General features: G+C 36.9%; 3 long non-coding RNA genes and 1 pseudogene across 3 annotated transcripts; all 4 read left to right on the top strand.

Annotated features, from left to right (window-relative positions):
* The first annotated feature begins 526 nt into the window (after positions 1–526).
* On the top strand, positions 527–2,405 carry LOC143569379 (uncharacterized; annotated as a pseudogene).
* Positions 2,406–5,461: 3,056 nt separating this feature from the next.
* Positions 5,462–5,843, top strand: LOC143569362 (uncharacterized). The gene is made up of 3 exons (XR_013141725.1): positions 5,462–5,537; positions 5,604–5,675; positions 5,778–5,843. It is a non-coding gene; the product is annotated as an uncharacterized LOC143569362 (long non-coding RNA).
* A 219-nt stretch (positions 5,844–6,062) lies between these two features.
* On the top strand, positions 6,063–6,578 carry LOC143569361 (uncharacterized). The gene is made up of 3 exons (XR_013141724.1): positions 6,063–6,148; positions 6,228–6,344; positions 6,504–6,578. It is a non-coding gene; the product is annotated as an uncharacterized LOC143569361 (long non-coding RNA).
* A 3,461-nt stretch (positions 6,579–10,039) lies between these two features.
* On the top strand, positions 10,040–11,313 carry LOC143569360 (uncharacterized). The gene is made up of 3 exons (XR_013141723.1): positions 10,040–10,094; positions 10,180–10,353; positions 11,291–11,313. It is a non-coding gene; the product is annotated as an uncharacterized LOC143569360 (long non-coding RNA).
* The last annotated feature ends 4,012 nt before the right edge of the window (positions 11,314–15,325 follow it).

Below are 15,325 nucleotides of genomic sequence, written 5' to 3'. Positions count from 1 at the left end.
GAATACGGATAGAAACCATGCATTTTTAGGAACTGGTTCCAGGTATAGTCGGGTATTTGACCTGGTTTCCCGGGTTTTTTCGGGTAAAGATGGAATTAGTTTGGGCCGGGTCCGGTTCCGGTTCCGAAGAGAAACCCAATACCAGATCGTACACACGGGTCGTATACGGATAGAAACTAGGTATTTTTAGGAACCGGTTCCGGTAAGGTCAACAAACACCGGGTCGGGTAGGAACCGGTTCCAGCCTTCCAGGTATAGTTGAGTATTTGACCTGGTTTTTCGGGGTTTGACCGGGTAAAGATGGAACTAGTTTGGGTCGGGTCCGGTTCGAAGGAGAAACCCAATACCAGGTCGTACCCACGGGTCAGATACGCATAGAAACCGGTGGTCCGGAACCGGGTATTTTATGCACCTCTGAATGAGCCCAAGCTCAGCCCAAACTTGACAAGCCTAGACAATTTTCCTATACAAGGCTCGAGCTCGAGCTCGAGATTAGAGTAAACAAGAAGAAGATGCAATTGTGAGGATGATCAATAGACATCATCTTTCTCAATTAAACCCGGTTCGTAAATTGTTTAGTTCCCCGATACCCAAACCGATTTCCCGACATGAATACCGTCGCGAAACCGACGAAACCAGCCTCGCTTTATACGACGAGTTATTCAAATTCAACCAACTCATTACCCGCCAACCTCTTCCCGCCATAAAACACTTTTGCAAAGTACTAACTTCCATAGCCAACATGAACCATTACTCACTTGCCATTAATCTCATTCAAAGACTAGACAAATTACCTCGCGAATCCGATATTAACGTGACAAATATAACTATTAATTGTTATTGCCGGTTGAACCGAGTGGATCTCGGTCTGTCGGTGTTCGGTAACGCGCTGAAGCGCGGGTATCGTCCCGATTGTGTGACTTTTAATACTTTGATTAATGGGTTATTGGTTACGGGTGGTTTTTATTATGCACGCCAAGTGTTCGATGAAATGCCGGGTAGTGGAATTAAGCCGAATGGCGTAACGTACGGTGTGTTAATTAATGGGTTGTGTAAAATTGGGGAAATTGATCACGCGGTTGAGTTACTTAATGAAATAACCGAAGAATTTGAGTTGTCGGGTTTGTCGGGTGTTGTTATGTATAGTACTGTAATAAACGCGTTATGCAAAAACGGTGACATTGATCGTGGGTTGAGTCTTTTTAATGAAATGAACGAGAAAGGTGTTACGCCTAATGTTGTGACGTATATATGCTTGATGCAGGGTTTATGTAGATTCGGGCTGCGTGAACACGCGTTAAGATTGTTAGATGATATGTTATGTAGTAACGTGACTAACGTATTACTCGATTTACAGACGTTTAACGTGTTGTTGACCGCGTTATGCAAACGAGGTTGGATGGTGGAGTCACGTAATTTTCTTGATTTTATGGTTGAAAAAGGGTTAATTCCCGATACTGTTACGTACAACGCTATGATACACGGGTACTGTTTGGTTCGTAGATTAGACGATGCTCGACATGTATTTGATGTCATGATTTGTGCTCGTGATGTTATAACGTTTAATGTTATGATTAACGGGTACTGTAAGGGTAACAAGATACATGAGGCGTCGGGGTTGTTTAACGAAATGTGCAGACGAAATATTAATCCTAATGTGGTTCCTACACTACTGTTATACGCGGTTTATGCCTTGTTTCTAGACTTAACGACGCACTTGTGATATTTTATAAAATGCAAGATTGTGGTGAGATGGCTAATGTGGTTACTTACAGTACTTTGATAGATTGTTTATGTAAGCATGAACGAGTTACCGAGGCATTATCTTTGTTTAAGTTAATGGACGGTGCAGGGGTGGCACCGGACTTGTTTACTTTTACTAGTGTTATCGACGGGTTGTGTAAAGTTGGAAACGTTGATGCTGCGAACGAGCTTTTTGTAGAGCTTTGTTGTAGAGAGTTAGAACCGAATGTGTGTGCGTATACTGCAATGATCGGTGGGTTGTGTAGGAACAAGAGGTTAAGTGAAGCGGAAGAGTTGTTTTTTAGAATGAAGGAGAGTGGCTGCGAGCCGAATGTTCATACGTATACGATTATGATTAATGGATATTGTAGGAACGGGAAGTTGAATGAAGCGAACAAGTTGTTTGGTAAGATGGAAGAGAGTGGTTTTTTGTCGGATGGGTGTACTTCTAACACTATTATTCAAGGGTGTTTGTTGCAAAATGAGATTTTAACCGCGATGCATTATCTTGACAAGTTGAGTGAAAATGGGTTCGAGTTAGATTCGTATACGGAAGCCTTGTTGCTTAGGTTTCGGTCTTGTGGACAGTTAGAATATTCTGTTAAAAAAGCGGTTTAATTTAACTTGTAGAGTATTAATGATATTGTGGTATATTGCAACAGAAGCAAGCTGAAGCTATTTGTTTGGCTGCAGACTTCTGCAGTTGTACAAAGTTGATATTCTTTATTGTTTGGTATGGTTAACTAGAGGTGGCGGTTTTAACCCGTTTACTAGTTAATGGGTAGGTTCAGGTTATGTTTGATCTTTAACGGGCCAGATCAAAAGAATTGGCCTGCGCAATATACTGTATTGAACTAGAGTAGAACATTAAAATTAAAATGAGTGAACTGCGGCTTTCGTCTAAATATGCGGTTTTAGTCAAATAGTTTCAAATTTGCGATTTCCGTCCCTGTGGTTTCATTTCATTTGCAATTAAATCCGAATTCACTAATCCCGTTAAGTCTGGTTGTTAATCATAGTCAATACACTAATGCTTAGTATTTTTTTCTAAAAGAACCGGATTAAAAGGTGTCGGTTGGTCAACTCAACACGTCAACACCGTGCTTAAGTATTCAAACCCCGTTACCCAACACGCTAATCTTATAATTTACTACCGAAGTTAAGTTTTTAACCAGTTAATCGATATGTCTATCTCCCCAGTGGTGTAGCTACCTTATTGGTAGGGGGTCTCGGCCGACCCCTGTGAGAAAATTTTTTTTAGTGGTATATATGTGTTAAAATTCCGGTCGACCCCTATGAAATTTTGAATTCGACCCCTATGGATTTGAGAACGACCACCAACAAAGAGAACTTGAGATGAAAAAAAATGAGTAAACCAACCATATTTCCGGTAGCCGGCGCAAAGAAGTATTCTCATGTTGCAGCTAAAGAAGAAAAGAAAGAAGATGATCTAATTAACATTTTAAGGATGTAATGGCCTTTATTAACTCTTTTTCACAGTCCATTATTTTATCAAAATTTAATAGGACATGTGAAAATGAAGATAATGCCAACAAACCATTTAATAGGCATGCTAACTCATGTTATTCAAGAAACAAATGCCTGCAGCTTAATGAGTAAACTTGAGCAGCTGTATGCTCCAAAGACGGTATATGATATTATTCCACCGCAGTTGGTTAAAAATAATCTTTTGAACTAGGAGACGAGGAAGATACAAAACTGTGAACGTGTTAATCGAAAACGTACATTCGAGGCTAGTCAGGTTTGTTTTCATATTATTATAACAGTTCTTATTTTAATCAAGTGTTTATCAAATATGACCTACATTGTTTTTAGAAGCCTCATCAGGTTGGAACGTCTGTACAACGTCGCTGTCCTAATGGTCCATCGATTCTGCAGCATGGTGATAATCGACAGGTATACTGTGATTATTTTTATTTATTAAGTTCCATGATTATCTTGAGTTAGTAAACAGTTTATGTTGTTTTAGTGTTTTGAAATAGCTTACATGATGGTTTGACCGTTTGGAAGATACATATGAATAGGCCTGTAAACGAACCGAACAAGGGCATGTTCATGTTCGTTCATTTAACTTTAAACGAACATTAACACTTAATCGAACACATATTTTGTGTTTGTGTTCGTTTATGTTCGCTTGTCTAAATTCTCAACGAACAGTTCATGAACATAAACGAGCATAACTTAACAAAGATAAACAAACATAAATGAACAAATGTAAAGAAACACATTTAACTATAAACGAACACAAACTATTAATCAAACACATATTTTGTGTTCGTGCTCGTTTATGTTCGTTTGCCTAAATTCTAAACGAACAGTTCACGAGCATAAACGAACATAACTTAACAAAGATAAACAAATGTAAATAAACGCATTTAACTATAAACGAACACGAACAATTAATCAAACACGTATTTTGTGTCCGTGCTCGTTTATGTTCGTTTGTCTAAATTCTAAACGAACAGTTCATGAGCATAAACGAACATAACTTAACAAAGATAAACAAACATAAATGAACAAATACATTTAACTATAAACGAACACGAACAATTAAACAGACACATATTTTGTGTTCGTGTTCGTTTTTGTTTGTTTGTCTAAATTCTAAACGAACAGTTCACGAGCGTAAATGAGCATAACTTAACAAAGATAAACAAGCATAAATGAACAAATGTAAATAAACACATTTAACTATAAACGAACACGAACAATTAATCAAACACATATTTTGTGTTCGTGTTCATGTTCGTTTATGTCCGTTTATCTAAATTCTAAACAAACAGTTCACGAGCATAAACGGACATAACTCAACAAAGATAAACAAACATAAATGAACAAATGTAAATAAACACAAACAAACGTAAATGAACAAATATAAAACCATTAAGTAGATGATTATTCAAGAAACAATATTTAATTATTTTCTATTAATATGTGAACGAACATAAATAAACAGACATAAATGAACAAACATAAACGAACGTTCACGGACATAATTGGATGGATGAAACATGTGTTCATATTCGTTCGATTATTAAATAAACGAACATAATTGAACTTCCCGCCGAACGGTTCACGAACAGTTCACCGAACGTTTGGTTCGTTTACAGGCCTGCATATGAAACCACCGGTTATAACTTAGGAATGCGGATGATAAAGTAAAGGAAAGTTTGTAAATATTCCTTAAGAAGTATGCACTCAGTGGGGACTATTATTTTATGAACCATTTTTATTAGTTGATGTTAAATGTCGTAGGCTGTGCGTTTTCTTTCACTGGAGTTTCCCAAGGATGAGTTCTCATTGGAATTGTGAGTGCTACAAGATTTGCTCAGTTTTTAATTTCAAATGTGAATAATTATTATTATTTTTTTTTGTTTTGTTTATTTCATATTTCAGGTCAAAACTCGACAACTATGATGATGTAGTTAAAAGAATTGCCTCCCATTTAAACTTAGACGATCCATCTAAAATCAGACTTACATTTACACCGCTTAATGGTCATGGCAAAGCAAACAAACCTCAAACGATCCAATACCGAGGTTTCAGACATTTGTCAAACATCCTGGCCCAAAAAAATAAGGTTGTTTTGACTTTTTTTTACTTTGCAACTGTCTTCAAATTAAGGTTGTTTTCATTAAATTTATTTAATTTTTATAAATTTTTTACGCACAGATTACGAATATTTTGTATTATGAAGTCTGGATATTCCTCTTCCTGAACTGCAAGGCCTGAAAACTCTAAAAGTTGCTTTTCATCATGCAACAAAAGATGAAGTGTTGACTTTATAATTATTATTCTTCTTGTTTATGTTTGACTTTCTCATCTTTGACCATTGACAGGTAGTCATACATACTATTAGATTGCCAAAACAAAGCACTGTGAGTGATGTCATCAATGATCTTAAGACAAAGGTAAACATATCAACTCTACCTTATTCTAATAATGGGTCAAAACGGGTCGGATTAGGTTGACCAGAAACGTTGAGTTGACTGGCGAATGTAATTATGGAACAGGTTGAGTTGTCTCATAAAGACGCAGAGCTTCAGTTGCTTGAAATTTATTTCCATAAGATAAACAAGGTATGCAATTTGTTGACTTGGCAGCTTATAAAAGTATTTTTACTTTATTATAATATTTAATCTGCTTCTGAAATTATCTGTATACGCAGATCTTCCCGCTGAATGAAAAGATCGAAAACATCAATGACGAACCATGGACGTTACGTGCTGAGGAGGTATCTTTTATTCGCTTATAAAATTAACGCTCGAATTATTTTTAACTTTTTTTTGTTTTAATACAGATTCCAGAAGAGGAAAAGGACCTTGATTCACAGGATCGTCTGATTCATGTTAATCATTTTACATTAGGCGCGTCTTGGTACCCGGTTTGTACTTTTGCTTTTATATGATGTTTATTTTTCTGCATAATAATAATAATAATAATTTATAACTTTGTATCAATAGCAAGTGCATAACTTTGGGGAACCATTTTTGCTTGTGATCCGAGAGTGTGAAACGTTAGCTGAAGTTAAAATACGCGTACAGAAGAAACTACAGGTTCCTGATGAGGAGTTTTCTAAGGTATTTTTTTTAATTTTTATTCTCTACGGCATGCATGATGCATCAAATTATTATTATTATTATTATTATTATTATTATTATTATTATTATTATTATTATTATTATTTTGCCTGTTAACTACATATGTTTATGACTTTATTCTAAACCATAATGTATCAGTGGAAGTTTGCATCTCTTTCTTTGGGTCAGCCTACATACCTCCAGGATTCTGATGTCGTCTGCAACCGTTTTCAGGTTAACGCGTTTATCTTTTAATTATTATATTATTAATATTATTACCAGTGTTAATATAACTATATTATGGTTTCAGAAAGATGCTTTTAGCGGACTTTGGGAACAATGGTACTTGGGATTGGAGCACTCGGACACTGCATCCAAACAGTCATGTGCCGCAAATCAGTGAAACAACATTCTCCCATAGTTATGAGCGGGCCTTGTAAACCGTTGAAGTTGTAAGATATCACAAGAGACGCACTTCGAATAATAATATAACTTTAGTAGTTTAGTATATTGAATATCGAATCTTAGTTTTAACACGCAGGTGATGCTTCAATATAAACTGGCAGATAACTGAGTTTAACTACGGCATTCTCTGCTACACGCAATCTAACTTATATTTCTAATCCGCAATTTGAGTCTTAGTGCTGCAATTAACTTAAAGATAAAACTGCAATTTAGTCTTAGCTTGACCCAGCTGTCCTCGGGTGACACGTGTCATGGTTACGTGCCTTGACGGTGAGTCGGTGTGTTATCTACTCTCTAGTTCAAACTAATAAGCATGTATGTATGTATTTATTGCAACTGTTTGGGTTCCATATGAAAATGGTGGAATAATAATACCTCACGGTCTCGATCGGTGTAGGAGTGAGTTCGTATCGATTCGAGGTAAACTCTCGGCTTCAACTCGATATTATTATTATTATTATTATTATTGTTGCATTATTATACTATTAGACACTGAAATTAGGGTTTCGAGTTCATTTTACATGTTTACAGTGTTCCATTGGAACACCATTAACGGAGAGAGTTGTTAGTGTCTATAAACTACAAACTTATGTTAAGTTGTTTTTACTAAAATCAAACTCAAATTTCCATTACGTTTCAAATAGGGGTAAAAACGAGACAAGCTGCTCACGAGCTACACGAGATCTGCTCACAATCTAAGCAGTTAATGCGGAAAAATATCAGATATCGGTAAAGGACCGATAACGATTATCGCAATGAGACATTCGATCGGTAATTTTAATATCATGTACAATTCATATATATATATATATATATATATTGCAATTTAACACTAATAATTCAGTATAGTCTCCTACCATTAACAAATTAACCTTTTGTAATTTGCAAAACACTAGCAATCTTAGCAAGTAAGAATTGATTAAGACTTAACAATAACAATGAACACTAAAAGTTGATAATTAATACTTAAAACACCGATATCGGGAATATCGGTGTTATATCGGTCAAATATTACTCCAATATCGTTGATATTATCGGTATCGATATTCTGACTATATATCACTTATATATCACCAAGAGACCGATATATCGGCGATATCGACTGCATAGCTCACAATATATATTTATTAAGTAATTGATGTTATGCATAATAAAATTATGATACAAATAACTAAAATGATATATATTAGGTGTATAAAGTTATAATTAAATAAATACAAAAAGATAATTATAAATATGTATTATTAATAATAAACGAGCCAAGTCTGAGCTTGAGCCGAGCTCGGGCTTGAAATACTACTCATGAGCCGAGCTCGAGCTTTAAAATAAAATCTCGAGTCTAGCTCTACGTATAAACAATCCTGAGCATGAGCCGAGCTGAGGTAGAGCTTGAAATACTATTCACGAGCCAAGCTCAAGGTGGAGCCCTCTGCAAGTTTGGCAAGCCAAGCTTAAGCCTAGTCAAGTTTGGGCTCAGCTTGTTTACACTCCCAATTTGGAATGTGCTTATTGGTGTAAATATTGGAACATAATGGAGCTAAAATATATAAAATAATGCAAGTTGGGTGAAAACAAATGGTTAATTTTGGGTCAAGAAATTAGTTGAAAGAGGGGACAACTACTTTTTTGTTGTATTTTTTTAAAAAACTTTTCATAATTGTTCTTGGAATCTTCAAAGTTTTGCTAAAGGATTTTCTATATTTTTAAAAATGAAACTTTAGCCCTTGGAACTTCATATGGTTTTCAAATCAACACCTAATTGTTAATCTGTTAATAAATTTATGGTCCGTAGATTTGAAGGGTTATTTTGTAGGCCTGTAAACGAACCAAACTAACAGGAACGAGGGCATGCTTGTGTTCTTTCATTTAACTTTAAACGAACACGAACACGAACACAGACACTTAATCGAACACATGTTTTGTGTGCATGTTCATTTATTTAAAAAATGAACACGTTCGTGTTCGTTTGTTTAAAATCTAAACGAACAGTTCACAAACATAAACGGACATAAATGAACAAAGATAAACAAACATAAATGAGCACAAACAAACATGAACGAACATATATGAACACACTTGAATGAACACAGATGAACAAATATAATACCATTCGGTTGATAACTCTTCAGCTAATGTTTAATTATTTGCTATTAATATGTAAACGAACATAAATAAACGAAGATAAGCGAACATTCAAGAACATAAATGAACGAACGGAATATGTGTTCATGTTCGTTCGTTTATTAAATAAACGTACTTCCCGCCGAAGAGTTCACCTAACGTTCAGTTCGTTTACAGGCCTACTATTTTATATTCGGATTAGAAAAACCTTTTTTTTGCCTTGCATACTTATATGTGTTATGCTCTTGAACTTCCAAATTGTGTGTATTGTAACTTTTAAAACCATTTTGCTGATGGATGCTTGAAGATCTTTTTTATATTATGGTTATGCTATGAATTGGGTTATTCAAATTGATTAATTACTAATTTATTATAAATGTTTATTAACAGGATATTACAAGTAAAAGCGTTAACAATGGAGACGAATACATCACGAATGATTAATCTAAATGGTTCTAATTACCAATTGTGGAAAACTAGGATGAAAGATTTTCTTTATGTTAACGGATTTCATCAACCAATGATCTGTTCTGAAAAGCCCGATGACAAAACTAATGAAGAATGGAACTTGTTACACCATCGGGTTTGTGGGTTCATTAGACATTGGGTTGATGACAGTGTTTTAAATCATGTTAGTGAAGAAACAAATGTCCGCAGCTTATGGACTAAACTAGAGCAACTGTATGCTCCAAAGACATCAAACTCGACAGCAGGCGATGTTATTTCCGTGGAGTTGGATGAAAATAATGTTTTGAATGAGGAGACGAGAAGGAAGTCACAGAATTGTGAACTTGTTAATAAAAAACGTACACTTTCGGCGGCTAGTCAGGTTTGTTACGATATCAATGTAGCAGTTTCTTTAATCAAGTGTTTCAAAAATGACCTACATTGTTTTTAGAAACCTCTTCAGGTTGAAACTGTAAAACATCGCTATCCTAACGGTCCATCTTCTCTGGCGTATAATAATCGCAAGGTATACTGCGATTATTTTATTTATTAAGTTTCATGATTATCTTGAGTTAGTAAGTGAAGGTCGCTTTAAAAGGTATGCACTCAATAGGGACTATTATTCTATGAACCATTTTTTATTGGTTGATGTTAAATGATGTAGGTTCGTTTTCGTACACTGGAGAACCCAAAAAAGGACGAGTTCTCATTGGAATTGTGAGTACCACAAGATCTGCTCGGTTTTTATTTTTACGTATTTGAATAGTTTTCTTTTATCTTCTGTTGTTTATTTAAATTTCAGGTCGGGACTCAACAGCTATAATCATGTTGTTGAAAGAGTTGCTTCCCATTTAAACTTAGACGATCCATCTAAAATCAGACTTACACCGCATAAGGGGCAAAAAATAACAAACCTCAACCAATCAGATACCAAGGTTTCAGGCATCTGTCAGACGTCCTGCGCTACAACCAGAAGGTTATTTTGACTTTTTTGCTTATTTATGCTTCATAAGAATAACTGTGATGAACTAGTTTTCCTGTTTCACCCCTAATTAATTATCTTCAACATAGAATAACATCACTAGTGTTTTAAATGGACGAACGGCCGGAGTACCTCAAGTCCCGAATTGTGAACACAAAACAAAGAAATTGGATAACCCCCTAAGGTTCTATTAACCAAGAAAACTTAACTCAAAAACTTGATTACAAAGTAAACCATGACTCGGTTTATATAGCTAACCTAAACTCGTTAGACCATGATACAGATTGTAACTAACTAGATAGATATAACCACCTTTTTCTTTTACTACAGGTTTTGGTTTCTTACCTGTAGCCCAAGTTTGGAGATTAGCCAATATTACCTCTATTGGGCCAGTGAGGTAAACTGGTCAAAACTCTAAAGTCACCCAAAGTGCTTGTATAGATTACTACTGAACTATGCAGTCATCTCGGTGGTATCTCAGTGGTATCTCGGTTATTGGTCCTCATGTGAAATATCTCTAAAAATATCGGTCTGGGTACCGATAATGTCGGTGATATTGACCGATATTTCACCGATATACCAATATTCCCGATATCAGTGTTCTAAGTCGTAATTTTCAACTTTTAGTGTTTAATGTTGGTGTTTTTAATCTCAAATCAATTCCTACTTGCTACAATTGCTAGTGTTTTGCAAGTTGCAAAAGGATAATTTGTTAATAGTAGAAGAGTATACTGAATTGTTAGTGTTAAAAGTGCTATATATATATATATATATAAATACTGCATGCTTTTAACATTACCTGCATTAACTGCTTAGCTACTGAAGTAATATTATTATTGCATTCAAAGACGACAGACGTATTTATTTATTTTTTTAGAATATAGCTTTGGTAAAGTAACTCTAGCAACTGCTATGTCTTTGTTTTGCATAGGGTTTATATATTTTGTGTTATGAGGTACTCGATATGCCGCTTCCAAAACTGCAAGACCTGAAAACTCTAAAAGTTGCTTTTCATCATGCAACAAAAGATGAAGTGTTGACTTTATGACTTGTCATTTTTTCTTATTTATGTTTTGACTCTTTTTGTTTTTGTTGATTTGTTTTTTTGATCGTTGGTAGGTAGTCATACATACTATTACATTGTCAAGACAAAGCACTGTGAGTGATTTCATCAATGACCTTATGACAAAGGTAAGCATATCAACTCTAACTACTTCTAATACACTATAACAGGCCAAACGGGTCGGGTTAAGTTGAGCTGAAACGGGTCGAAATTGCCACGTCTTCTATAGCTGACTGGTGAATGTAATAATGGAACAGGTTGAGTTGTCTCATAAAGACGCAGAGCTTCGATTGCTTAGCATCTTTTGCCACAGGATTTACCAGGTATTCAACCTTTACAAATTCTGTTTATAGTTATGTTGACTTGGCTTATAACTTATAAGTGTTTTTACCGTATTACATTTTTATTTTGGTTCTGAGATAATCTGTATGCAGATTTGTCCTCTAGACAAAAAGATTCAGGACCTTAATGATCAATACTGGACGTTACGTGCTGAGGAGGTAGTCTTAAAATGCTTACAAAATTCATGCTTGGATTATTTTTGACTTTTTTATTTTATTACAGATTCCAGAAGAGGAAAAGGACCTTGGTCCACAGAGACGTCTAATTCATGTTTGTCATTATACAAAAGACACATCTCAGTACCTGCCTGGTTTGTACTTTTGCTTTTATAGGATGTTAATTTTTCTGCATTCTGATCATAATAATATTATATAAGTTTGTATCAATAGCAAGTACTAAACTTTGGGGAACCATTTATTTTTGTGATCTGCGAGGGTGAAACGTTTGCTGAAGTTAAAATACGCATACAGAAGAAACTACAGGTTCCTGATGAGGAATTTTCTAAGGTATTTGTATATGCTTATTGTAAAGAAATGGTTGTAGTAAAGTAATGTTTATTACTTGAAGGTGTGTTGAATACATAAGCAACTACATCTATATATACACAACTAAACCCTAGCTAACAGCCCATAAAAGGCCCATGGGCTTTAACCAACAATATGGGCTAAAACCCTAACTAAAATACAATTAACACTCCTCCTCAAGTTGGAGCATAGATGTTAATCATGCCCAACTTGTTACAAATAAAATCTATCTGAGCTTTCCGGAGCGGTTTAGTTAGAATGTCTGCTAGCTGGAAATTTGTCTTCACATGAACTGGTTGAATGGAAGGAGGATCAATTTGTGTGCCTACTACCCGATCTCTGATAAGGTGGCAGTCGACCTCAATATGTTTTGTCCTCTCATGAAATACTTGATTCTTGGCTATGTGAATAGCTGACTGATTATCAGAGTATAACCTCATCAAGTCATTAGAAACAACCCCGAGCTCTCTGAGAAGACGACGAACCCATGTCATCTCTGATGTAACATCTGCCATGGCTCTATACTCCGATTCGGCACTCGACCGGGAAACCGTGTGTTGCTTCTTACTCTTCCATGATACAAGGTTTCCTCCAACAAACACACAATATCCGGTGGTAGATCGTCGAGAAATTGGACAACCTGCCCAATCTGCGTCTGAGAACCCTGATATCCGACCATCTCCTTCTTCCGTGAAGGCACCTACACGACAATGACCCTGATCTGAGTATAATATACCCAAGCCAGGTGAGGTCTTAAGATATCTTAAGACACGAAGGGCAGCATCCCAGTGACCGGTGTATGGTGTAGCCATAAATTGGCTCAGAACACTGACAGTAAAGGAGATATCCGGTCGTGTGACGGTTAAATAATTAAGTTTACTAACCAGCCGTCTGTATCGCTCAGGATCTTTCATTGGATCTCCTTCTTTTGGGAGGAGTTTCTTTGTAGGAAGCATTGGGGTATCAACAGGTTTACAACCCAGTAAGCCACATTCAGTTAACATATCAAGAACATACTTTCGTTGGGAGAGAAGTATTCCTTGTGGAGAGCGGGATACTTCTATGCCAAGGAAACACCTCAATCGACCTAAGTCGCTGACTTGAAACTGAGACTGAAGAAACTGCTTGAGTTCGGAAATCCCGACCTCGTTATCACCTGTGATTATAATATCATCAACATAAACAACTACGATAATCCTCTTCCCTTTCTGGTGTCTAAAGAAGACAGAGTGATCGTAGGCACTCCGAGTCATCCCAAACTGTCCCATGACACTAGAGAATCGACCAAACCATGCCCTGGGAGACTGTTTAAGACCATATAGAGAACGACGTAGTCTACAAACTTTCGAGGCCTCCTCCTCAACGACGAACCCTGGGGGCTGCTCCATATATACCTCCTCAAGAACACCATTAAGAAAGGCGTTCTTGACATCAAGCTGGTGGAGCGGCCAATGATTAATGGCAGCAAGAGCGATGCAAATACGGACAGATGGCATTTTAGCAACCGGAGAGAAAGTTTCATCGTAATCAATGCCATATGCCTGAGAATACCCTTTTGCAACCAACCGAGCCTTTAAGCGGTGTAGGGAGCCATCCGGGTGTAGTTTAACCGTAAACACCCAACGACAACCAACAATACGCTTCCCTTTAGGAAGTGTTTCAAGATCCCATGTATGATTGGACTTTAGAGCCCCAATTTCATCTTCCAAAGCCTGTCTCCATCCTGGGTGAGCGAGAGCGCTCGTCACATTTTTGGGAATCGGGTAGGAATCAAGGGTAGTGGTGTACGCATGAGATTCAGGAGATAGGTGGGTGTAGGCAACATAGTCCTGAATTGGGTAACGAGTACATGTCCGGGGTTCCTTGCGAAAGGAAATAGGTATATCGGGAAGTGGGGCACCAGGAGGATCATAAACAGGTGTGTCAGAGGTTGGTGGATCGGGTAAGGATGTAGTAGTGAGAGGTGTGGATTGCTCAGATGTAGGCGGAGTATCGGAGGGTATTTCGGGGTCGTGGCCAGGTTGTGATTCAAGAGTCGCTGATGTTTGACCCCTACCTCGCCTAGCATATGTGAAAAGCAGTGGCGGAGATTCTATCGGTGGGTCAGAATCAGAGGAGATTGGATCGGTAGAAGGAACTGACACAGGAATGGTGGGGATGAAGGGAGATGTGGGTATATCGAGGTCAGGAAATGGGTCAGAAACAGGAGTGGAACACTCAGGAAAGTAAGGACAGGGCTCATTAAAAGTGACATCGGCACTAGTAAAGTATCGGTGAAGAGAAGGGCTATAGCACCGATACCCTTTTTGAACCCGTGAGTAACCAACAAAGATACAACGAAGGGCTCGGGGATCAAGTTTGATTGTTTTCGGACGATGGTCATGAACATAGGCAACGCAACCAAAGACTTTAGGTGCGAGAGGAAAAGGAGTACCAGTGGGACATAGTACAGAAAACGGTGTTTTACCGTGAAGAACGGGTGTGGGCATACGGTTAATCAGATATGCAGCTGTGAGAACGGCATCTCCCCAAAAACGATGAGGGACACGTGATTGGATCATGAGTGTGCGAGCAACATCCAATAGGTGACGATTTTTGCGTTCGGACACACCATTTTGTTGAGATGTATATGCACATGATGATTCATGAATAATACCGTTGTTTTTCAAGTACGAAGAAAAGTCGGTGGAAAAATATTCCTTAGCATTATCAGATCGGAAAGTTTTAATGGTGGTGTTAAATTGGTTTTGAACATAAGCATTAAATTCTTGAAATATGGAAAAAATTTCACTACGAGATTTCATCAAATAAATCCAAGTAGTGCGAGAATAGTCATCAATAAAGCTAACAAAATATTCAAAACCCAAAGTAGATTTGGTAGGGCATGGCCCCCATACATCAGAATGCAAAAGTTCAAAACAAAAACTGACTCGATTAGACACTCTAAGGGGATAGAGACGTCTGGTATGTTTACCAAGTTGACACGACTCACAATGAAAATTAAAAGACGAAAGTGGTAAATCTGGACGCATTTGCC

This window comes from Bidens hawaiensis, unplaced genomic scaffold (assembly GCF_021521415.1).
Source record: "Bidens hawaiensis isolate Kalapana, Puna unplaced genomic scaffold, B.hawaiensis_p1.1 tig00024462_1, whole genome shotgun sequence".
Lineage (NCBI taxonomy): Eukaryota > Viridiplantae > Streptophyta > Magnoliopsida > Asterales > Asteraceae > Bidens > Bidens hawaiensis.
This window is presented reverse-complemented; position numbering and strand designations above follow the sequence as displayed.